Raw genomic sequence first — 26,565 nt, 5'->3', positions numbered from 1 at the left:
AATAATTAAAAAAAAATCTTATTATCATTGATCAAATAAATGCAGCTTGGGTGAGTATAGGAGACTTCTTTCAAAAACATTATTTATTGCTAAATGTATGTATGACTTATAATATAAATTCTGTAAAAAAGGAAAGCATGTTTAAAAATTTTTTTTAAAAAAAATCTTGTTAATTTTAAATTAAAATCATTTTAAATATTATAATTAACTTGCTAATAAAAACATTTATTTTTATTTAGAAAAAAGTGTAATTTTATACACGTGTACACTGAGCAGTAATTAAAAAGAATTCTAGAAATACGAATCAAGTCTCTCATCTGCCACAAAAAAAGTACGGTTTTATTATTTTCATTTGGTGGCTTTTCTTAGCACATTGATATTTGATTTATTTATTTTTAATAATCAATATATCATGGATTAGATTTGCAGTTCTTCTAATTGCACTTCCATTTATATGTGTATGTAGGGCTTAGGCACAGGGCATGACTGTGGTATGTTAACTTGGCTTTTATTTTACCTGTCGTTTTTGCCATCTAGTCTCGACATATAGCCTATATACTGAAAGAGTGTATATACACATACTGTGAGCTCATCAGCATTGTGTGTGTGTGCGGCTGAGACGAAGATAAACAAAGAAGGCGAGTGAGAGTGCTTTAAGGATGGTATAAGGCTATAAAGAAGATAAAGAAGCTATAGATAGAGGGAGGGTGATAAGCACATCCTTGGCAGAGCACGAAGCGTGAGCGGCCGTCCTGTCTGGCTGTTCAGGTTGAGTCCGCAGGCTCAGTGCCACCTTGAAATTTCCCTCTCAATGCGATTTAATTAAATCCACAATACCCAATTAAGTGAAAATATGCCTCTGTGTTCCTCTCATAAGGTCGCTGACCTCACCTCTGGGAGGCCATGCCTGGAGTGGAGATGGGTAGGGGGCTAAATTCATAACGCAGATATGCGTGTAACTGCGAGGCAAACCGTATGGATATTAGTTAATCCCTAATGACTCTTGGGATATGCTTAATGAGGTACATAATTGCATTTACGGCACAATGTGATTAGCCCTTGCATGGAGACATGGAGCAGGGTCATATGTGGAGACCTCATGCAGCTGAAACAGGTGGTTTTGTTTGTATGTGTGTGTGTGTGTGTTTGATGTCTGTTAAAATGCTCTCTATACAGCTATAGAGTTTCACTGCCTCAATCACCATTACAGAAGCTTAGGGAGTTTGTATGCATAAGGTTGACTGAATTGTATTCTGTGTTACTGAAGGTTAAGGGGACAGCACAGATCATTTGATTCACTAAAATCATGCCAAATGAGCCAAACGCAAGGTTGTTATCAGGTTCTTCTAGTAATATGCACTACCACTCAACATTTTGGGGTCTGATTTTCTTTTGAAAGAAATTGTGTTTTCCACAAACATATGAACTCTTTCCCCAACATTGACGGAAATTTCTGTCATTTAAGAGACAACGATTCTCCACCATTGACTGAAATTTCCGGCTTTCCGTGTTTTTACTGTTATACGGTAGGGGGTGCTATTGGGCATCTTGTGAAAGATTGCTGAATCTCCTGATCAAAACACATGTGAAGAAGAGGCAGAAACAAGCGATATAAGCAGAGGCATATGTAAAATAACGCGATCATCAACATTAAACAGCATATAAATCAAAACTGCCTAACGTTACCGAATGAAATGTCGACCCAGGAAGAGTTATGCTGTGCAAGCTTTAGGGGTGTTGATGGACTCGATCTACTCCATCTATGTTTTGATCATCGTTTTGAATCCGATTCGGACGTAGTCTTGGACAAAAACGATTTTCTCAGCTTTTTGCTCAACATGTTGCTTTTTTTATTAAACTTACCCACATTCAAGTGTTGATAAAAGGAATGCAATAAGCAATAAGGGTCTGTTTATTCTTTTGATATATTGCATGTTCAGATATTCATTCAACAAACTATTCTGGGGGCAATGTAAATAGTGTGAAAATGATCAAAAATGCTGGCGGTGGCTGGCTTTTTTTTCTTCTTCTTTTTTTTTTATGCTGCCGAGGAAAGAGTTAAACATCACAACTGTTTTCAACATTGATAATAATAAGAAATATTAACTGAATTCCAAAACAGAATAAGTGATCATGTGACTCTGAGTAATGGCTACCAAAAAAATCTGTTTTGTTTTCCCAAGAATAAATGGCATTTTAAAAATATATTAAAATAGAAAACCGTTATTTTAAATTGTAATAATACTGATACTATATTTTTTATGCAAGAAAAATGCAGCCTTGGTCAGAATCTTACCGACCCCAAACTTCACCCAAAAGTGAAAAAAGTGATCATTTATTCCCCCTCATTTGTACCAACCCATATGACTCTTTCTTCTGTGGAACACAAAATGAGAAGTTTGACGCTGTTGACGCTGTTTGACGCCATACAGTGATCGAAGGCTGTAAACTAAAGCTCCAAAGGACCATAAAAGATCAAGGATGTAGGGATGTGTAAAACTATACAGTTTAAGTTGTCTGAATGACTGGTCAAATAATTTAAGGAAGCCTTGAAAAATTTGGCTGCATCATCACCACCACATCAGACATGATTAGACTTGTTTCTTATGTGGATTCTAAACATAGCCCTTCAGTAGATTAACTAACAGATATTAAATAAAAGAGTTTAAAAATGAACATTCTGTCATAACACTACTCACCCTCACATTGTTCTGAATCTGAACCTTTCTTTTTTGTAACCCAAAAGAGGATATTTTGAAGAATGCTGGTTGCCAAACATGTAGGTATGGACTAAACAAAAAACTTCTTTTGAATTTTCATTTTTGGGTGAATTATCCCACTTTATATTGTATGATTCATGGAAGAAAGTCATGGGTTTGGAATGACATGACTATTGATTTCATTGATTCATTTTTTGTGAACTCTTTCTCTTAATGTCTCTGTAACTACACTACAGATATTATTGCTCACAGTAAGAACAGCTGCAGTTTCCCAGAACTATTACGCTGTGCATGTTTAGTGAAATTAATCCCTAACAATGAAGACACTCTGTTTACAAAATAATCAATGACATTAGATGTTTAATGATTCTATGATTAATCAAGAAACTAGCAAACATGTTAACAATATCCAGCTGCAAATGTTGTCCTGTGAAGGGAAAATCTAGTTCTAATTAAAGAAAAACTGAATATAGAAAACACTGTGTTCATTAATGCCGTCTCTCAGGATGGAGATCTATACCATCTCTGTACCACAGGGAGAGATGATGATAATTTTATTACTTCTCATTTTCGTAAGTCTCTGTGGGGTACTGAAATGTGCCATATGACAATTATACATAATGATTACTTAATGAAAAAAAAATATATGAAAAAAGATTACTTCTGAGTGATGGTATTATTTATTGCAGTTACCCAGTGTATCGCCTAGTAATGTGTGCTTTGTGGCAAGACACAATAGTAAATAAATTCAGGATTTCTCAGGCCTTGTGCTAATTATGTGGTGTTTATCTTTATGTTGGCAAGTTTATTGTTTTATTATAGTCATTTATTTTGTTTACACAAGCAATTAAATCCAGCTTTCAGAGCGCAGGTTTTCAGAGTTACCACAGAGTATGATGCTTTTTTTTACACTATGCTTTTGTTGTGGACCTGAATCTTTTTTTCTTGAACACAAAATAAGCATGTTAGAATGATTTGTGAAGGATCATGTGACAATGGAGACTGGAGTAATGAAGCAGAAAATTCAGCTTTGTCATCACAGGAATAAATTACATCTTAGAAGATATTAAAATTGAAAAAGATATTTTAAATTGTAATATTATTTTGTAATATTTCTGTTTTTATTATGTTTTCTATCAAATAAATGTAGCCTCGGTGACCATAAGAGATTTCGGTAACACTTTACAATAAGGTCTCATTTGTTAACATTAGTAATTGTATTATTTAACATTTACTAACAGTGAGCAATATATTTTTCACAACATGTAATGATCTTTGTCAAGGTTAGTAATACAAATATAATTCAAACAAACACAACTTTTAGTTTAGAAAATTAGAAAATTTTGTAAATGTTGACATTAACACTAAGACTAATAAATGCTGTAGAATTATTTTTAATTGTTAGTTCATGTTAGCTAAGTGTTACCGAGATTTCTTTCAAAAACATTTAAAAAAAATCATACTGACTCAAATCTTCTGAAAGGCATCTCTATATAGACTGATGACCAAAAACATTATGACCAGTGACATGTGAATATCGTTGATCATCTCCTAATAAGGCCACATTTAGGTCTGGGTAGATTAGATGGTAGCCAAACAATCAGTTCTCATAATCAGCAGTTGGATGCAGGAGAAATGGGCAGGAATAAAGATGAGCGAATTTGACAAGGGCCAAATTGTTATGGTAAGGCGGCTGGGTCAGAGCATCTCTGAAATGGTAAGGCTTGTGGGTCGCTCCCTGTCAGCAGTGGTGAGAGGTTGGCACTGAAGGTTGTCCCGTCTGTTCTGATCCAACAGAAGCTCTACTGTGCACAGGCACACAACATTTTAATGATAGTCATGGGAGGAATGTGTCACAAGAGATGCTGCATATGGGACTGCGAAGCCACAGATCAAATAGAGTGCCTATGATGACCCCTGTCCACCGTCAAAAGCACCTACAATGGGCACGCAAGCGTCGGAACTGGCCCTTGGAGCAGTGGAAAAAGGTTGCTTTGTCCGATGAGTCCCTTTTTCTTTTACTATATGGACAGCTGTGTATGTGTGCAGCGTTTACCTGGGCACTGGTGGGCACTTGAATGCACTGTGGGACGACGATAAGCCAGTGGAGGGAGTGTGATACACTGGGCAATGTTCTGCTGAGAAACCCTCAGTCCGGCCATTCACATGAACTTAAATTTGACACGTGCCACCAACCCAAACATTATTGCAGACTAGGTAAACCCCTTCATGACAATGGTGTACGCTAGTGGAAGTGGCCTATTTAAGCAGGATAATGCACCCTGCCACACTGTACACTTAGTTTAGGAATGGTTTGAGGAACATGATGAAGAGTACAAGGTGTTCTCCTGGCCTCCAAATTCCCCAGATCTCAATCCAATTGAGCATCTGTGGGATCTGCTGGACCAACAAGTTTCGATCCACGGCGGCTCCACCTCGCAACCTACAGGACTTGAGGGATCTGCTGCAAAGGTCTTTGTGCCAGATACCACAGGACACCTTCAGGGGTCTTGTTGAGTCTATGCCTTGGCGGATCTGCACTGTTTTGTTGGCACACCCCTGCGATGATCTGACCCCCACCCCTGGAATGAGATTTCAACTGAGGGGACCAACTCCAAACAAATCCTTTGTTAGTATAGTTTAATGCGAACACGAGTGGGGTTTTGTTCGCAGATGTAGCCTAGCGCTGAATGAAACTTCAGGATTACAGATGACTCATTGTTTATGGATGTTACTTTCTGACAATCACTGACATTGTAGTTTTGTACTGCCAGTTTATCACATTTCACCAGTAATGTGTCAGCGTTTAGCGTCATGAAGATACCTGTTAGAGCAGGCAAGAGCTGAGATAAAAAGCAGGATGTGGTGAGGCATGAAAAGGCAAGTGTAACCACCACAAATTGTAAGATGCATGTTGCAGCGTGGGGCATCAAAGCCGAGGATGCTCACGGGGAACTTAGTGCCCCGCAGTGGAGCTCAGATGTTTTATTCAATGCGTATGATCCTTTTATTGCTGCGCTGAAGCAGACCCCATGAACACATACTTATACACACACAAGGTCTGTGTATCGACTCCCTCTTGTAGCATGTTTTTTTACTTAGTCAACATGAAATGGAAATCAACTACTTACTTTCTTAATGCATGTTCCTGGTCTGACTCTGAATTATTTATCAAATGTTTTCAAATGTATTTCCCAAATGTATGGAATAGTATTTTATTAATGATCACTTTTTCAAATTGCAATTATATGCATAAAGCTTAACTTTGCACCTTTTTTTGTCATTTAATATTCTTTTTCACCTTTAACTTTCCTTTTTCACTTGGAAATTTCATGTTGACTTTAAAGGGAGCTCTTTCTTTGATTTTTTTTTTATTTGTGATTTTTTTTTTATGAAGATTTTGATCAATACTTGCAATGTTTTTTTTTTATCTTGTTATGGGCAGTATTACAATTTCATAAAAAAAATTAAAAATAATTCTAAATGAATTAAAAGTAAAACATTTAAAATCAATACGGGTTGATTTTTGGACACATATCAGCCAGTATTGGCTGATTTTAGTTTGTAATGTTTTATAAAAAAAAAAATTTCCTTAAACATTATTATAATATTTATTATAATTATTTCAATAATGAATTAATAGTAAATTAAACTTGCTAAAGTTATACTAAACACAGAAGTAGGGTCAGATTTACTAAACAGGGCAAATTAGTGTGTGAGCACAATCCCAAAAAAGGCCCGATGGGAGTGGAAAGTTCTGCGGGTGATCTACTGACGACACGGAAATGAAAGAACACCGACGTAGCCGGATCATTTCCATAATGACCAATGCAATCTACCAAGAGCAGCGCAAATTAGCACCTGGTTTAAGTCAAGCTTTTTGGGGGCGGTAAATAATGGTGCAAATACCAATACATTTACTAGCTTAAACCTTAGTAAATCACCTTGTGTGATTCTTTTACTCTCCTCCCATAAATTTTGCGTCTGAAAGGGAAACTCCTACAAATGCCTTTGCAATAAGGTCAGCCGCAAAAATTAACCCTGTCCACTCCTTTTCAGCACAAATTTTTCACTACGTGTCTTTAGTAAATCCTTACTGTAGTTTTTTAACGCCAAAACAGGGTTTGCACAGGTGCAAGCTGTTAGTAAATCTGGCCCTAAATTGATTAAAACTCAGTTAACTTTTTGTGAGAGTAAAATAGCACGTGTGCCTTTGCTCTGTTGAGGTATGTTCATTAATGCATAATTTATTAGCACCTGTTTAAGCTGTTTATCTGGTTGTCATGTCAAGGTCACCACCATTAGCATTCATGGGCTATTCTAATGGCGCATTATAAACACAACATGCGAAGAGTTGCTTTGACATGAGACGGTCCAAAGCCATCAGTTCCTGTTTATGGGCTGATTTTAACATGTTCACCTGCACCCTCAGTTTGGGGGACAGACCAGGACGGATTACGGGTGCTAATATATATAAATGATAGAACAGTGGTCATGTGTTGAAACATATTGGTGGGTTTTTTTTTTTATGTTTGATGTGTATTTTGTCAAGATTTAAGTATTCGTTGGTTAATTCATGCTGTAAATGACTGGTACCATAGAAAGGGGTCACCGATGATCATTCTGCAGGTTAACATCAATCACTGTTGAGAACAACATAGTGAAATGTTCTGACTGTGATGGGTAAATACACAGATTACCTTTAGATGTAAAAACACTCTACGTCACTATTTCCTACAATGAGCTGTGTAGGACTGTGTGCACAATCCATAAGTCTTTGCTACGTCTTCATATTCTCTTCTGAATAACCATAAATGGATGTATTTATGTTTTTTTTTTTTTTTTTCTGTTTTGTTTTGTTTTGTTTTGTTTTTAATAATAGAAGATCCAAGGAAGAGGTTCTGCTTACAGAATTAAATGCTCAATATTGTTTTTGTTAATCTTTCTACTTTCTTGGATCCCTGAAATATAAATATACACGTTCAGTGTGTAAATCGAAAATGCGGTTTGCACTTTTTTTGCAATAATAGTTCCTCAAGAAGCCCCAGTTCGGTCTGCTTCCACATTATAAATCTGCTTCCACATTATAAATTTGTCTTCTAAACCTGGTCTCTGACTTTCTTTGTTCCTTCTCATAGTCAAAGAAAAACATCTCTGTTCTGAGCTTCTGAGTAAAAAGAGAACAGCTGCGGTTTATTTCTAAATTCAAATAAAGTTGCCCATTAATTGTGTTATGAGCAATAATTCATTCATTGATGAAATGCTCATTAGTCTAAACAGCTGGTGTGTAGCAGAGGTGAGAGAAGGAACGTTTGAAGAAGAGAGAAAGAGATGGAACATTTTCTCTTTTTAATCAACGTGAGGGTGTGAAAGACTTTGACCTTTGTGTGGATCATCTTGTGTCAGCTCCTCACCTCTCTCATCTCATCACAGAAAAGGAAACTAGCATTTCAACTGAAGATTAACAAAAACAAATCACAAATCAGAATGGGTGTGAGTGAACCACAGATTTTTCATTTTTGGTTAAACTCTCCCTTTAATCCGTCTTTCATTCCCCTCCTACCTCCCCTTTACGATTGTTGTTAGTCAGATTATTTGATATGACCCAAATTGGGTAAAAGCCAAGAATGGTGGCAGTCTCGCAAAATAAGCCTGTGTAACATTAACAATGCTGAATTCCAAGAAATGCTAATGTTGGCAATGTTTTGCCTCATTAAGGAAATCTGGGGATTTAAGAGTGTCTGTTGTAAGGATAGGCATTTTGAATAAATAATAATAAGAATAGTTTGTTTACTGTTATTCTGTAAAGTATTATTATAAAAAAAAAATACGGTACAACATTATTATTAAAATTATTACAGTAATGTCTTTATTGGTTAGTTTAATTTTTATAACTTAAAGGGGACCTATTATGCAAAATTCACTTTTGCATGCTGTTTGGACATAAATGTGTGTTGGCAGTGTGTGTACACAACCACCCAATAGTGAAAAAAATCCACTCACTCCTTTTTTTATTAATCCCCATAAATCATCAGCAGTGTCTCCCAACGACCGGTTTTCAGAATGCGGCTTTAGTGACGTCACTACAGCACAGGCCCCGCCCACGAGTGTTGACAGACACTGCAGTTTTAACATAGACCCGCCCTGATCACAGCGAGTTGTACACATCCACCAGTGCTGGACTGACGAGAATGTCTCCCAAGCGTTGTAGGTGTTGTGTGGCTGGATGTATTAATCCACAGCTCTCTCTCTATTTACTCCCGAAATGAGGCAGCCGCTGAAGACGAGGTGGAATTATTTTGTTTTCAAAGAAAATGCTACCTCAACTCTACCGAAATTAGTTTATGTACTTACGCACTTCTTATACTGTGGTTACTCAGCTCTTACGGTGATTTTCTGGAGTAAAACTGACGCTTCATCTTTTGTGTGATGTACAATGAACTTTATTAAACTCATCAGTAACGTATATTTTTTATCATCATTCGGACCTGGTCCAAAACAGCAGACTTGTAGGCTATTAATAGTGGATACATACAAGCAGATGAGAAATACGTTATAACCGTAATTAAACTAAACTATACCTGTTCCATCTCCATACAGCACTCTGACTCTGTAGGCATCATTGTCCGACTCTGGGTTGAAATGAACACCGTTACTGAGAGTTTCTGATCATCATTCAGTGAGATGAAATTGTACTGAGACTGAGCTCAAGCTCATGAAGCTCCGCCCCCTGTGCCATGCACCAGCAGCTTATTTGCATTTAAAGGGCACACACTAAAACAGCGCGAGCACCAAAAAGTGACAATTTAAACATGCTGTAAAAAATTATCTGTTGGGTATTTTGAGCTAAAATTTCACATACACACTCTGGGGACATCAGAGACTTATTTTACATCTTGTGAAAAGGGGCATAATAGGTCCCCTTTAATAAAATAAAAAATATTTTAGTGATATAATCAGTAAACCATCTATTCCCTGTTTCCTATATTCTTATGCTAAAATTGACTGTAAAACCACATTTTAAAATAAAAAAAGTTTTCTCTCCAGAGGTCCTCTTTGGGGTCTTTGTGACCTGTGAGTTTGCATCCCTGAAATTGCTATCTGACAAATCTATAATTTTGTCAATAATTATGAATAAATCATTTTAATTAAAAAAATCCATGTTTTGTCAGAAGGTTTTGAAGTTTCAGTAAGTATCACATAATTATTGTCTTATGAAAAGAAAATAAATCCTCTATATTTATCTCAGATGGCAAAATTGTGGCACATTTTTTTTAGTGTGGCAATATGTAGATATTGTTTATCTGTTCTATTGCTCAACCATGATCACCCTGTAAAAGTGTACCTGAACAAGATGAACTCTTCAGATCCTAGCTTGACCAAGTACTGACATGACATGAAGGTAGTCTAAAGGCTGACTTATACTTCTGCGTCGGACCTACGCCGGAGCCTCTACGCTATAGACTAGGCGTTGGTTTTAATTTATACTTCTGCATCGCTGTCCACGTTGATGCGCAATTACACATGCAGAGGGAGCATGTGAAACCCGAGGGAGGGATTCTAGCAGACCAATCACAGCGCTTGCGTCCGCATAGAATTAATGCGTTGTTACATTTTTGGAGAGGTGCACGTCAGGGTACTCCGAAGGGTACGTGCACTACATACAGCCTACGACGTAGCTACGGCGTGAGTTCGACGCAGAAGTATAAATTGGGCTTAAGGGAGACGTTGATGTTTTGACAAAGCCTTAATCTGCTGCTCTTCCCCGTAGTGAAATGATTTAATGAATAGGTGGTTTGCTTGTGTTTGGGCCCCTATAGGCGGGGCTGGGGTACTGCGCCGGTCATGTGGGGATTGGGGGGTGGCCGCTGGTCGCTGCTGGAGTGATTTAGGTGGAGGAGGCACAATATTTACCTCATCTGTTCAAATGATGGCGTGTTGAGAGAAGAAGGCATGGCAGCATGACGTTTACTAAAGCACGATGGAACGAGGCCCAAAGGCCTTACGGAATCTCCCAGCCGTGACTGTTTGTCCGAGAGAGGGATAACTCCCATGAATGATACGCTCTTGACAGAGAGCCACTGCCTTTTTGCTGTGTGTGTGTGTGTGTGTGTGTGTGTGTGTGTGTGTGCGCCTTTCTGACTCTATAAGCAGCATTCCTCCTGTGAAACCAGAGTCATAGAGAGAGCTGAGGAAGAATGGAAGCCATTCAGCCGCTCCACTTAATCAGACTCCCTCAGCGTCCCTCGCCGTGTGTCTCAGGTGCACAGGCCCTCCTTTTACCCTCCATTCTTTAACATTTTTTTGTTTCTCTTCCAATATTTCAATCTCTTTCGCTACTTACTCCCTCTCTCTTTCTCTTTCCCTCTCAGCTGTAATATTGGACCTGAAAAGACAATGTTTTTTTTGGGAACTGATTTGGTTTAACCTTAAATATTTACACAATAAAGAATTTTAGTAGATTTATCTTTCTACATCTCCAGCACTTTTCCTGCACAAATTTAAGTCAAATTTACCGGAGAAGCATTGTTGTGTGAGATATTCAGACTGTTTTCAGAGAATATACACTAGCATTCAAACGTTTAGGGTTAGTACGAGTCTTTAAAAGTCTTTTAAGTTCTCCAAAACTGTTTATTTGATCAATAATACGGTAAACAGGCTGATATTGTGAAATATTATTACAGTTTGAAGAAACCGTTTTCTGTTCATATATTTAAAATGTATTTCTGTGATGGCAAAGCTGAATTTTCAGCATCATTACTCCAGTATTCAGTGTCACATGATCCTTTAGAAATCATTCTAATGTGCTGATTTTGGTGCTCAAGAAACATTTATCTATGTTGAAAAAGTTGTGCTGCTCAGTATTTTGTGGAATTCATGATGCCTTTTCTCAAGGTTTCTTTGATGAATAGAAAGTATTGAAATATATATTTTTTTAACATTATAAAAGTCTTAATTGTCATTTTGATCAATTTAATGCAAATCAAAGTATTGATTTATTTAAAAAAAATATCTTACTGACCCCAAAGTTTGATTGGTAGTGTATACAGTATCAAATTTAGTCAATTTATTTTTGTACCTCAATGGCAAAAAGTTACTTATTATTTTAATCTAAATACTACGAGTCAAAATGGTAATAATAGGGGTAATAATATAACAACAGTTTTAAAAAGTGTTTTTCACTATTATATACAACAGGATCTGCATTTTCATGGGTCTACTCTATATTGTTGTTATAAGAGACAATGTCAAACTGAGTAAAATGTATTTTTTATGTTTTAAAAAATGTTTTATCAAGAAATAAACTGCATTCCATAAAGTAAGTATAATAAACTAAGCAAAAAGTATTCAGAACGTCTCCTGCATGTTTTATAATTATGCTGAAATTGAATTGGAATGATTATTTTGATTTTCATAATGGTGATGTAATTTACATTATAAACTTTTTATCAAATTATTCAATTATATGAAATTACCCAATCAAAGAAGTGGCCGTTTACTTTCAAAGCTTTAATGAGTGTTCGAAAGGGAGTCAAAAACTAGATTAAAAAATAGCTTATTACTTCTTAACTAGGATGTTTATGATGTAAAAACCTTGATAACATTATAAGTAGACATCAGAGAACATTATAAAATAATAATAATAAAAAATAAGGCAGTCTTTTTTCTTTTTCAGCACAATTTCTTTCCCTACCCCAGATTTAAACCAATCTTAGTATCTTATGCAATTTTGCTTTTCAAAAAATGATCTTGTTTAGATATAAGGCTTTTTTTGCAGTGTAAACAGATTTTATCGCACAACTGCCTCTGCCGTGTGAACGTCAAGTTTGCTCTCACCACAGAGCATTTAAGCGTGAGATATCATCACTGCTCTCACTCGCAGGTGTGGTGTCACAGGTGGTTATTTCGATGTTGGTTAATTGAGGCTTTTTTGTAGCACAAAGCCCTTGAAGTAATGCAATCTTCCAGCACCTCTGTCCTCTATACCTTCCAGTCTCTTTCTTTATCTCTAACCTTCTTTGTTCCACTCTTTTCCACTTTCCTAATCCTGTGGCATCTGAGCTGTGACTGTAAGCTGCAGCAGTAAGGTGTGAAAAAGTAAATGCACTTATTTAATAGAGTTTGAAGGAAGTGAATCACGATGTAGCATGAATGAATCCTGACTAATAAATTATTCCGTTTCTTTTTTTTTTTCATTCGTTAATTTGTTAGTTATGTTTAAAGTTGATGCTTATAAAGTTCATTGAGCCGAATTCAGTAAAACAATCTCGCGTTCAAAGATCATCTACTGTATAGCGTTACAGGAGATTACAGACGACAGCTCTGTGAGGAAACCTGAGCGTTATTGAATCAGTATGTATGTCAGAGCACGAGTGCCACTGTAGCTGTGTAACACTGTAACCTGTTTCCCTCTCGCTCTCTTTCTCTCACTTTCTCCACCTCTAATGCACAGAACAGTGGCGTCTTTCTCCCGCTACCCAAAGTGTCGGTTTCATGCTCGTCATCTTTAGACACGACTTTTGCCAGCGGTGTTTTAATCATTGCCCGGGACACACTGCAGCACTCTCCACAGAAGAAAAAAAGAGAATGTATTTGATGTCTGGAAACTGAAAACCAAGTGCAGTACATCTCTACAGCATTCCTTGTTGGATGTTAGAATGTGTGTGTGTGAATTTATTGTGTCATTTTGTTTGTTTGTTTTTACACTACCCTAACTCGGCGAAAGAGTTTCCAGTAACAAGTTTCATTGCTTAATTTGCATTTAGCTCTGCTTTTCCCATCAGAATTGACCCATAACCCATTTTTGGATCTTGACCCACCAAATGTGGACCAGCACAATCCACTATATGGAAAACAAGGTCCCTTTGTCACGAGCACAAATTATTTATACATATCTATATATCTATCTATCTATCTCTCTCTCTCTCTCTCTCTCTCTCTCTCTCTCTCTCTCTCTCTATATATATATATATATATATATATATATATATATATATCTATATATATTTATATATATATAGATAGATAGATATAGATATACATCTATCTATATATAGATATAGATATAGATATAGATAGATAGATATAGATAAACTACACCACACAATTAGTAAACTACTATACTAATACAAATGGTAAACCCTACATGTTGCAGTGTGTCACGTGACTTTCTTTCCTGTCCTCTTCTTCCAGGCCTCATAACTTACAATGTAAACACTTAACAAGCTAAGTTACATATAATGGGAAGAAACGAATATACAGAGAGACTTTTGAACACACACGTGAACTAAGCAACTGAAGCCCGAACCCGGCCCATACCCAAGATCATTTAACCCAACCCGACCGGTACAGTTACAACATAGAACCTGAAGTCTGTTTCTCAAAGAAAATACCGTTTTGCAATTTTAGGATTGCATGCAACGATCAGTAAACAAATACATGTAAACAAAAACCGTTTCATCAAGACACAGCAGCCCCGTCAGCAGTCAGCACACCAGAGCAAAAGAGATAAAGTACGTACCAATTCTGAAACTTTGCTGGTTGAACAGGTGTAACATTCACATAAATTGCTCTGGAACTCAAACTTTAAAACAAAATTTGCAGTGTTGACAGTAATGGGGAAATTCCTCTGTTGTTTTTCCCCCAACCCCAAGAGATCCCGCTCATCTTCCATGTCGTGTTTTGCTTGCCGTCTGCGGTGTTGTTGCAGAAAGACTGTGCAAGAGCACATGCGTAAAGCAGTTTTGAATAAATTACATATATACAAAATATATAAATATAATATATATATATATTCAAAACTGTTTTGTGCATGTGACACAAACCTATGCATTTTGACATATAAACATATATATTTATTTATATTTAGTTACAAACCCGTTTTTTTGGGACCCGTCGGGCTCTGGTCGGCTAGCAGACCTCTAGGTGAAAGTGCAATTATGCTTTGGAGCAAAATAATTTTTGTTACCAGTTTAACCACTATGCAGGATGGCGAAAATGACTAAGATTCCATTGACTAAAGCTAGACTAAAATGCCCAGCCATTTAGTCGACTGAAACTTGACTGAACAAAAACAGGACAAGGTTGACTAAATAGGATAAAAACTAAAACGTACATTTGACACAGGACTAAGACTAAAATAAAAAATAGCTGACTAAATTAACACTAGTTTCAGGGAGTTCAGAAACAGTGCTTACTGAAATAGAGAATAACCTTTGGAGAGGACTTTCTGCTTTGTAACTTTACAGACCTTTTTCATGCTCAAACAGCAGCATTACACATTAAAGAAAGTTGAAAATGTAAAAATGAATAATTGGACCCCTTTAAGGTGAAAGTATACTGTCCACGTGGACAACAGCGCATGTGCAAGTGATTTGAGTGCTTGGAAAGATCCACTGGTTTGCCCTGTCAACTGTGTCCGAGATGGAGCGGAATGTGGATACCTGGGTCTTTAATCTGATTCCTACAGTAAATCCAATTATATCTGTTTCACAGGGGAGAAAGAGTTGAGAAATTGAACACTATCTGCATTAGTTATCATCACCTTCTGTGTCATTATCTGCCAGACTCATACAGTACCTCGCTTCAGTCGTTTCTCCTCTACCTGAGTTCGGCCTGGATACCTGAGTGTAAAGATCATGTGTAGTTTGTGCTTATAGCAGCCAGCAACTGCCGTGCGTGTGTGTGTGTGTGTGTGTGTGTGTGTGTATTCTACCGCTGCTGTTAGTGTAGTCGATTTTTTTTTTATCTAGAGGGTTATCTGTTCTCTCAAAGACTCTCTCAAATTCCATATGGCCATGATGGAGTGGACACATTCTGATGAAGAACCACTAGTGACACCAATGGCCACTTACGTGGAATAGGACATCACTCAAATAAAGTTGAAATTTAAATATATTTTTCTAAATTAGATTATTAATATAATTCAAATCTGGTGGTTTTGGCATTCAAAGCAAAAAAGACAAAAAAATCATAATCGTCATCACTTAAGTCCATAAATATCGCCCAACCAAACAAAATGTATTTGAGAAAATTTGTTTCATTCATTTAAAAAGCAAAACAAAATTTTTACGTTTGTGATTTTATAAAAAAAAAAAAAAATCATATTGACCAGTACACCACTGATTGATTATTCAATTCAGTCTCATTGCAGTCAGAAATGTTCCATATAGTTGGAAATTGCTTTGGTTATCTTGCTTTGACAAGAAATTAGGAAGAAATGTCCTGTAATGAAGCCCCTTGAATGCACCGTGGATGATGCAGCTTGTGAGGGTCCTTCCGGGAAAAAAATTAAAGGAGATTAGACACATTGGCATGACTTCGGGTCAACAGTCATCGATCCTCAACACTGTGGTGGACACCAGAGCTGCCCAGTGAGACCTCCGGTGGCATCCTCATCTCACAATCCTAAGGTGTCAATGGTCATTCCCTTCAGACGAGATGAGCCCACCAAGGCTAAGAAACATCCTTTGATGGCACACATTGATGGACTGTCCCCTTCTGAGGAAGATTCCAGGTTTGAGGGTCCACCCAAGAAGTTCAGAAGACACAACATTGATAAAATGCCGACACTCGTCTCCCTCTGGCAAAAAAAAAAAACACAAAAAAACATACAAGACATGAAGTGGAGAGCTCCTTAAAGTTTACAAAGAACTAGACAGTATGAGCCACTTCTAGATTTTTTTTTTTTTTGAAAATGAGCAACAAAAAATATTAAATTGTTCATAGCATAAAAGTACATGACATGACATTCAAAATGTTGATCAACAAAAAGCAAACAAAAACCAAGAGGTAGGTCATATTTATTCTTTTGTCATGTTTTAGAATGGCTTCAGAATTAACTAGTAGTGAAGGCTGATGTGTGATGTTGTCAGCTGACATCTACATTGTAGCTCCTAATGAGAGGCTGTTCCTGTTTTGTCACACGCTGATCAGCCAGTGGCCACACAGACAGTATTGATCAGGTTCATGGACAGATCACATCTATCACTCAGTCTCCTGCTCTGTAGATCAGTGGTTCAGTGGAGACATTCAGAATGTGAATGCTGTGGGTCTCCTGGTCTGGAGTTGAGAATCACTACAGTAGATTAGTAATGTCACTTATTACCAGTGGCAGAGCCAATGGACCCTTTTCTCAGACAGTGATGGCAAGTTTCCTTAGTTATCATCAGCATCGCAAATCTAGTTAAGTTTATAATATTTCCTTTTTTTTATTTTTTAAATGAATATACTTTTATAACGCTATACTTTGTGTTATTTTACCTTGACAGTAAATGACAAAACACAAATTAACACTGCTGCCAGGGTGTTTCTAATAAAACGGCAGAGGGGAGGGATGACAAATTTCACATCATTCTCTCTTCTGACTGCTATAATCAATCTCTCAATATGTTTTCCCTCTTTTGAGAGAAAGTCATGGAAATGCTGTCATGGATTTTTTTCTTTTGATATTGGAGCAAACGGGGAATACAAAAATGATATTTGTTGTCGTCTACCGTTCACCACTATAGAAGTTTTACCCAACTATGACTATTTCCACTTCTGAGATCCCCAGAAATGTGAAAAGGTCTTAATAATAAAGCACCAAAAGTACCATAAAAGTGTTGTATACAGTATTATGTGTGAGGAACAGATTTAAACAGTGATTATTCACTGATATTCTTCCCATTTAATGAGTTTGGTTTAAGAACAAAACTTTTGAGCGGTTCTTTTGAATGAACCAGGAGAGAGTAGTTTGGTGCCACATGTTGTTTGCAAAGATACGGGCCGACCGATTCAGCTGTTAAGGAAAGAAAGGACTAAAGAGGAGGCCTCATCCTCCTTTCATCCTTTTCCTCTGGTTTTCTCTCTCCCTCATTTCTCCGGTCCTCCCCCGCGTGCGGTTATGATCAATGTTTATGCTCCATAATGTTTCCTGACTCTCCCGAGGCATCAGTGTGAAGGAGGGATTGACCCGTCTCATGCTCTGTTAGGGGGCTACGTTGAACTGCTGTCCTGTTGATGAAGTGCCGGGGGCCGGCGCTTCTCATTACGACTACACGCGAAGCCCAGGCTGCCAAATGTACGGAGCATGTGCGAGCAGTCTCACCGCAAGTGCTCTGGGAATTGAAGTCCATTTCCTCTCTATGCCACCGCACCATAAAAGAGTAAGAAACGCAGTATTATCGTATAAAAAAGGGGTCATTTGTACTTTAGGTTGTGCTGTTCAATGGGGCCCTCAGGGGCCACACCTACAGCGCTGTGGGTTTGGTAAGGATGCGATGTATAATATATTCAGCAAGCCCTGAGTCTGAGAAAGAAGGAGGTAGAACCCCATTACCCACAATCCACAAGCAGAGGAAGCACAGTGTTTACCTAAAAATTAATAGACAGAGTGATCCTCAGAGACTTATACATGCACATTTATTAAATACAGACAGAGGCCGCATAGCTACACATTTCCAAAAAGCAAACATATATGCACAAACAACCCGATTAAGATACACAGACATATACAGACACTCTGCACATAGACTTAGAGGTATACAGGAAAAATGATAAATTCACTGCTAAAAGCTGTTGGATACCTAGTTTTTCATCTCACTCCTTCTCTCCTGAATGTAGTGTGGAGTGAAGTCCTTGGCCCCTGCGAAAGGACTTGATGTGAATGCAGGAAACGTGAGGAAAGAAGGAAAAAAATGATTACGTAACTGTTTCATTTTATACCTTGGGGCAATTTGCCACAAACCCTCCATCTCCTGGCCTCCCTCCTACATGTGTTTGCCTCTTTCTTTCACTGCATTATCTGCTTCACATACCTGAGCCTGTTGCGTCTTTATTGTAGCCCTTTTCGGACTGGGACTAGTTTGCTCTGAGGAATTGTGAATTTGTGTTTCATAGGCATACTTGCCGTCTAACTCCGGCATCTTAGACATTTAAGCCTCTTAGAAGTTTAATCCATTGAATTCTTCCACCTTTTTTCTCTTTTCATAAACAAGATGAACTCAAATGGTGAACTTGTACTTCAACATGTGTGACTGTGCCCTGATTTTTGTTTGGCTGAGAGGTTATTGCCTGGAGATGTGGAATGCGTTGAGCATGTGCATGGTTAAAGCAGCGTTGCGGGAATTTCCACACAGCTCCTACATATGTGTATTATGGATTTTGAAGTTACAATATGTATGTATACTAGGGGTGCTAATAAAATCCAGGACCACACAGGCGTGGGAGGATAGGTCCCGGCACCGGGCCAAAAAAATCACCCCTCTCCCACAGGCGCCATCATCCTGGTGAGCGCCGCCACCTTCTCGACTTTCAAGGCTGCACAACATCCGGGATAGGGCCCCCGCTAACCCACCCGGCCCAGCTACCCAGCCGCCAGCACCTTTAGTCTCAGGGGTGTGTGCGAGCTCCCTCGGCCCTCCGTATGCCACAACGCCCGACATTTATAGCTCATTACGGAGGTGACTGAGATGAGGAGGTGATGGCTGGAGGTGACAGGTGGGTTGGTGTAGGTGGGGAGAGCGAGGTGATTTGGGGCGTGAGGCAGGAGGAGAGTAGCGTGTGGCTGCTTTAAGGGGCGGGTCGCCTGCAACCCATTGGATGGGGCCGAATGAAGCATTTACACACGCCACAATCTGCAGGCTGATCTACAGTGTGTGTGTTTTTTTGTTTTTTTTTACAGTACAAACGTGTATGGTACTATTTTTTCTCTTTATAACTGTGGCCTTATTTATTTCACTGGTTTTATTTGCTCTAGTGTTTATGCATTTGGCTGGCAGCTGGTGTGTTTTATTTGTGCTGTGCTGATGCTTGGCTTTACGGAGTGTGTGTGTGCATAGAAACAACTGGACATGTTGTTCTGTATTTTATGAGAACTTACAGGACACAAATGCCGCTGCCGGCAATAAACACATCAGTTTTCTTTCAAAGCGACAGGCGAGGAATTCCTCAGATCCCCTTTAACCCAGTTACATCTTGCAAAACTTAATGCAACTCGAAAGTGTGTCTGATGTTCCCGTATGTGATGTCATTTTTACGTGCATATTGAAAGTGGAGTCATGGGAAAACTTGGAAATATCGGGAAATAAAACTAATATAACTTGAGAATTTTAAAGACAGGGAACTTTAAAGAGATAGCTTACTCAGAAATAAAAATTCTGTCATCATTTATTTCCCTGATGTTGTTTCAAACCTGAGTGACATTCTTTCTTCTATTGGAGAGACATGAGGTTGAGTAAAGGATGAACAAATTATATTCATGGGTGATCTATGCTTTTAATAAAAGCTTAAAAGTAATACAATTTCTATAGGGAAGATACTTTTTTCTTTTTTTTTTTTGCTCTGCTCTAAAATATGTGATTGTCTAGATATTGCTCATGTAGATTAAAACTAAAAGTTTGTTGCCATAAAGTTCTCAAATTGGAGCACAAATTTTTCAGAATGTAATCTAATTCATTAGCTAATGAGAATCATAATTATGTCAGAAATCTTAAATGACTGGTAAGGTCATGAAAACTAATGGAAATTAATTGATTAAAAAGTGTGGAACCTGGTTGTTACAAACCCATATGCTTTTTTCCCAAAGAACATGGAGAATGTCCAAACTGCTCTTATATATATCTGGCTGTGATTTATATTGCCAAGCGCCAAAAAAAAAAAAAAAAGGGACAAACATGCATAAACTTATTATATTTAATCCATACTTTATACTACTAAGCCACACTTTGTTTACTTGTATGCTACATATATTTGATATTCAGTGTAAATCTCCCCCTCTACTGTAGCTCTCAAATGTTGTTAAATAAAACCAAAAAATTGTCACAGAAAATTAGAAGAACTTGACTTCAGGTGAGAATCGCGAACTACACCAGAGGGAAAGATTTAAAGTATTTTCCTCACACAAAGTAATTGTGCACCACATTTCAGGTCTTCTGAATCGATTGTATGAGTTGTATGAGTAACTTTTATGATACATTTACTTTTATGTATCAGATGGGCAGTGTATATCACACTACTGAAAAGAGCTCCTCAAACATTAATCATTGTCTTTTTTTTTATGGTGGAAAGAAAGTAATAAGAGGTTGAAACAACATGGGGATGAGTGAGCGCTGACACAACTTTAGGGTGAATGGTTCCTTTACAAAAACAGCCCTCAGGAGTTTTGAAGTCAGTAAGACCTGCTGTCATGTCTGGTTTTTCCTGCTCTGCTATTGTGGATGTGTCCAGATTCTGAGTAACTGTGAGGGAAAGAAATAGAGTGTGAAAGAGTGCTGGTGATAGAGGAGTGAAGGCAAGGCATGCAGCTGAGATGACCGAGAGCAGTGAATGTACTAGCAGAGAGTGTACAGATCCCAGGGCCAAAATACCACACCTCTCAATCTGCTTTAATTCCCAGCATAACCTACTGGGTGTCACTGAGCCACAGGGTTGTCCCAGCCTCTGCCAGTACACACACACACACACACAAGCGTCGGAATTCCCTTTGTTTCTACTCGACCTGACTTCCTCTCCATTCATAAAAATACTGTACCTGTTTACCTGATTGAGTGCCAAGCCTCGCCTGCTGTGTTTGCTCGGAAGTGTGCTAGTTTGTTCTGATATCTCACGCTCTACGGACGGCAGTTTTATCATGCGATATCTCAGTTCTGTACCGCTGCCCTGGGCACAGACCATCGTGACGTGCACGCACTGCACACAAACAGGTAAAGTTTGTGTAGAGGAAAGGTAGATCTTTAACTGGGCTCCTGTCCAAACACAGTGTTGACCTTTGACCTCACCCGCCTCTCTGATATCTGGCTGTGATCTATTTCTCTCTCTAGGTGTTTCTCCCTCTTAAAGACATGCTAATTATGTGTATACATAGCAGGGCTGTCAGTTGGTTCAAATATCACAATGTCATCATTTTTTATAGTAATGCACTAAAACTAACAGGTCTATGTGTAATTTATTAGATAAGGCAATTTGTGTGACACTCATCACTCATCCCACTTACACAAAACGATAGAATTTTGTTATCTACAGTAAATGCACAGACAAAATAAAAAGGAAAGGCAAATCTTTAATATTTCCATAATGAAATAAACCTAACACTTTGTTATTAAACTTGCATGTATGAAGATTGAGTCCCTTCATTTAATCTAAAGGGATAGTTTACCCAAAAATGTACTCCCCTTCATGTCATTATTTTATTTATTTAGCCTATCTATTATTTAAAGCATAAAAGCACCATAGAATAATCCAAATGATTTATGTGCTATATTCCAAGTTTTTTTTTTAAGGTTATACATTTGAGATTGTGTAAGGAATATACCCAAACTGCTGTGACCAGATCATTGATTCCCTGAGAACTTGATTTTGTGAATGAATCATTCAGATCAGTTTTGTGAACTGGATCAACCAATTCATTGGATGATTTAAATTCATGTTTCGGATATTACTAATATTGAACATGCCAAAGATAGTTTTCAGAAGAAGATTTTCAATGAATATTGACATAGGGCCAGATTTACTAAGCTGGGCAAATTAGTGTGTGAGAGCAATCCCATAAAAGCGCAGATGGGATTGAACATTTCTGCGGGTGATATACTGAGAATGTGCACATTAAAGAACACAGTCAGATAATTTCCATAATGACCAGCGGACATTCGTGTAGGGTCACAAACATGCAGAGCCGATGATAATCAGGTGCGTTGGGATCTATTAAAATAGGCGTAAAATGGGTTAAGGCATGCGTTTTTGGGGCGGTTAATAATGATGCAAATACCAGTAAATTGATTAACGCAAAACTTGCATGAAGCGCTCTCCTCCCATAAATTTTGCGTCTGAAAGGGAAACTCCAATAAATGCTTATGCAATAAGGTCAGCCGCAAAAATAACTATCCACGCCTTTTAAACGCTAATTTTTCACTGTGAGTAAATCCTGACAGTTGTTTTTTAACACCAAAATAGAGTTTGCCCTGGCGCAAGCTGTAGTAAATCTGGCCCTAATGGACAGGTATGCAATAATAATCGATAATCACTTTTATGGTGGTTTTTCTTGTTGTTGTTGTAATTTTGGGGCCTCAATTGAGTCCTCATTCAATTTCATTATATTGAGAAAAGTGTCCAGAGTATTTGAAATTCAGAAATTCACCAGGTAAAACTAAATAATGTCCTACATCACAATTCTTTAAATTTCACCATAAAAACTGCAAATGGATTTACTTTTGATAAACATCTTTTTCCCATTTACCGATCAACAATTGTTCCACTAATGACATTGTATGTGTGAGACACTTGATGGGACTCCAATCACTTGAAATCAGCTCTGAACGTTCCAATGTTTTAGAAATCACACAGAATGAAGCAGTTATTGTGTCAAATTGAATACGTTTTTAAACATTGAATTAATCACACGTGTTTAACTTTGACAGCCCTAAAAAAGTAGGTCATTAGATGCAGAGCTTTATGTTGCGTCAGAGAAAGAGCAGTGCGCCATCTGCCATGATCTGAGGGGAAGTTCACAGCCTCCTCCCTGACATTGAGCACGCATCTGACTGCAGTGAGATCACTTGATAAGTTGCTAGACTCAAGCAATTCCTTTTGGTGTGCTGTAATGAAAAGTAAATGCTGAAGCATCTGTCTTAAAGTAAATCTCAGGTTTTTGTTATGCCTGACTGACTGGCCTTGTGAAAGATTAATAGAGCGTGATTTAGCCATGCACAAAAGCCGGCAAATCCACAGAGAGCGCAAGTCGGAGAATCTTCCTTTTAACCATCTTTTGTGAATGTCAAAGTTTTGTTTTTTGATTGATCCACCTTATAAATGGCGAGATAGAGGGGAAAAGCCTCTAATTTGTTTTTCAAATACAATCACATTCTTGGCAGCATCTTGACCTGTCTTTGCCAAAGGCTTGGTGGAGTGGAATGAGGGAGGAGGCCATGTGCTCTTTGAAGGGGAGTGTTTGTGTGTGGTGGTGGGTGTTCAGTTTCCCACAATGCCCTTCCTTTCCCCTTTTTGTTTCCCCCTAAACATCCGTTTGTGCCTTAGGGAAGTGACTTTGTCAGAGCAGTCTGTACTCTGCATCCAGCTTTTTCATGGGCAGACTGGCCTTAAGATAACCATAGTCTCGCTGCGAACTCTCAATCTTGTATATGAGCAGATCCACCCCATTAATTTTCCCTATTCTTGAACTGGAGAAGATGCTAAACAGACACGAGCAAAATTTCTCCTCAGATAAGATGGTGATTTACTCAAATGCAATAAAAGTCTGAGGTGATTAATGTTGTAAAAGCAAAGTGTTGGATAGAAAGGGCTATGTCTGCCAAAAGAAGCTCCTCCCTGTCTATCATGACCCATTCTACAGGCTGAGATGAGCAATTTAGACTACATGATCCCATTTGACTTTTTGAGATTATTGTCAAGTAAAATAAATTAGTTCTGTTTACATATATTTTGTGTGAATTTTAAGTAATGTCATAATTTTTTATATATATATATATATATATATATATATATATATATATATATATATATATATATATATATATATATATTGTGTGTGTGTGTGTGTGTGTGTGTATCATATGTAAACAATGTACAATATAGTATGAAATTATTTGTTAATGCTTTTTTTTTTCTCTTTAATGCTTCCTTTTCTGCTGATATTACTCCGGTCTTCAGTGTTACATCATCCTTAAGAAAGCAATAATATATATTAAAACATTTTATTATAATTTTTATATGTATTTTTTTGGCAATTTGGTGTGTATTTCAATTTCGTCTGTTTCATTTCATATATCCACCTTGCCCACTTAAAGATCTATACTGGTTGACCACTTTTGTCTTTTCTTTCATCCTCTCTCTTTCTGTCCATTTCTAAACCATTTCTCATCCACTCTTTGTAAACCTGACACGTAACAGTAACAACTGCAAAAAAGGTCAACTACCCAGAGTCAGTAATCAGGCGTGTGGTGACTTACGGAGGCTGTATAACCAGTCATCCATCAGGAAACTTTATCAGCCCACTCCACCTAATGTATACAGCAAACGCTGGGAAGGAGGGTGAGTGAGGCAGGGTCCAAAATTAACACTCACCAAGCATCAAATGAAAGCAAAAAGGGGCTTTGGTGAGTGTTTTTTTTGTTTAGTTTTTTTTACCTCAGTGAAATAATTGTGTAAGTTTATCTTTATCAGTCTCAATGCCTTTGCGACAGTCACAAGGATTGTGTTGCCTAATTTTTATCTTCACAAGAAGTGTGCTATTGATCGGAGCATTCGATTTTTTAGTTAGGCTGAGATTTGCAATCAACCAAAGTAGAATTTTTCAATTCCTCTGACAGAAAATGTTATTTTTTCAAAGACGGTGAGTTGGTTTGGTCTCTGAGTCGTGAGTTGAAGGATCTCTTCTTGCGTTGTTGTCTTAGTGAAACATTCATTATGGTGAACCCTGAATAGCGTAATGGCATTTGCAACCCATGGCCTTCACCGAGATCATATCAGATCACAGTCCGGAATCTTTATCTCCTGGATCATCAGTGCTCTGTCACTAGCTGTTCATAAGTACACTGACCAACCTGTCAAACCCCAACAGATAAGAATGCCTATCTTTTAACAAACCTCCCCCCCCCCCCCCCCCCCACACACTTATTGTGTAATTTAATTGTACATTTGTATGTTGTAAAAATGTTTGACCTCTTCAGGGTAAGAAGAGATAGAGATTGGTTAATTAGTAGAGATCGTTTCAGTCTGCAACATACTAACTAATTATTCTTTTTCATGCTGCTTTGAAACCAGCATTTTAAAGCGTTCAATTAAGGGCAAGAAGAAAGTAGGAAAACAGAGGAAGAGGGAGAAACGGAGTCCACTTTCTTCTTGCCAATTAAAAAGTTTTAGTGCTGCGGTTGAGAATGCAGAACACAGCGACAAACTTACAGCAAGAAAAATGAGTCCGAAAATCTTACTCAGCTGCACCTGCTGCAGTTTTTATATCCAATGTATGCACTTTGTCAACATATATGTCAAGCATTGCTCCTTCACACACACAACATATACACTCTTGCACACATTTGTCTTACGTACACAGGTGCAGTGTCAAAGATACCTGCAATGCTCCACTTTAAAATTTATGTGGCCTTTGTGCAGTTTTGGCTTCCTTTGCACTTTTTACGACGCACGCACGCACACACACACACACACACACACACACACACACACACACACACACACACACACACACACACACACACACACACACACACACACACACACACACACACACACACACACACACACACACACACACACACACACACACACACACACACACACACACACACACCAAAACAAACAGTCATCATTAACAAACACCACCTCTCTTTTTTTCCTTGTTTATGTCCCTATGCTGAATTAAACTTAATCTGCTGTGTTCTTCCTCTCTTTCTGTTTATCCTGGTGTCCCTCCCGCCTCTGTTCTCAGCTAGTTGCATGTTTAACAGGAACTCTGGCTTGTAAAACTACATTTATAGATCCCGTATGTTTGATTGTATGGGGCTTTATGACTTTGACCTTGACGGAACAGGAGGGAGAGGTGGACCTCCTACAGCAGAGACGAGAATGCTGTGTGTACGTTTTAGCCTTGTGATGAAGATGAAATGTGGGACTTGAAGGGCTATATAGTTGACCTAAGATTCAAATATAGTGATCATTTACTCATGTATCTTGAATAACCTTTTGACTAAAAGAACATTAGCAAAATGTCCAAGCTGCTCTTTTTCAAAAGCCCTATATTTGGATGGTAATTGTTTCTTATGGGGATGCAAGGTATTTTCAACATTTACAAGGGCTATTTGGGGATTTTATTGCAGTATAAATCCAGAATGTTTTT

At 37.9% G+C, this 26,565-nt stretch overlaps 1 protein-coding gene and 1 long non-coding RNA gene across 3 annotated transcripts in view; one reads left to right on the top strand and one right to left on the bottom strand.

Annotated features, from left to right (window-relative positions):
* thrab (thyroid hormone receptor alpha b) overlaps nucleotides 1-26,565 on the top strand; it is a 168,024-nt gene that overhangs the window by 99,770 nt on the left and 41,689 nt on the right. The window lies entirely within an intron of this gene.
* LOC309485602 lies at nucleotides 9,920-14,507 on the bottom strand. Its single transcript, XR_014201247.1, has 2 exons — nucleotides 13,762-14,507; nucleotides 9,920-13,627 (listed from the first exon to the last, which is right to left on the bottom strand). It is a non-coding gene; the product is annotated as an uncharacterized lncRNA (long non-coding RNA).

Source organism: Leuciscus leuciscus (assembly GCF_965113295.1).
Source record: "Leuciscus leuciscus genome assembly, chromosome: 21".
Taxonomy (NCBI): Eukaryota; Metazoa; Chordata; class Actinopteri; order Cypriniformes; family Leuciscidae; genus Leuciscus; species Leuciscus leuciscus.
Note: the sequence above shows the minus strand (reverse complement) of the source record. Positions and strands in the feature narration are given on the sequence as shown.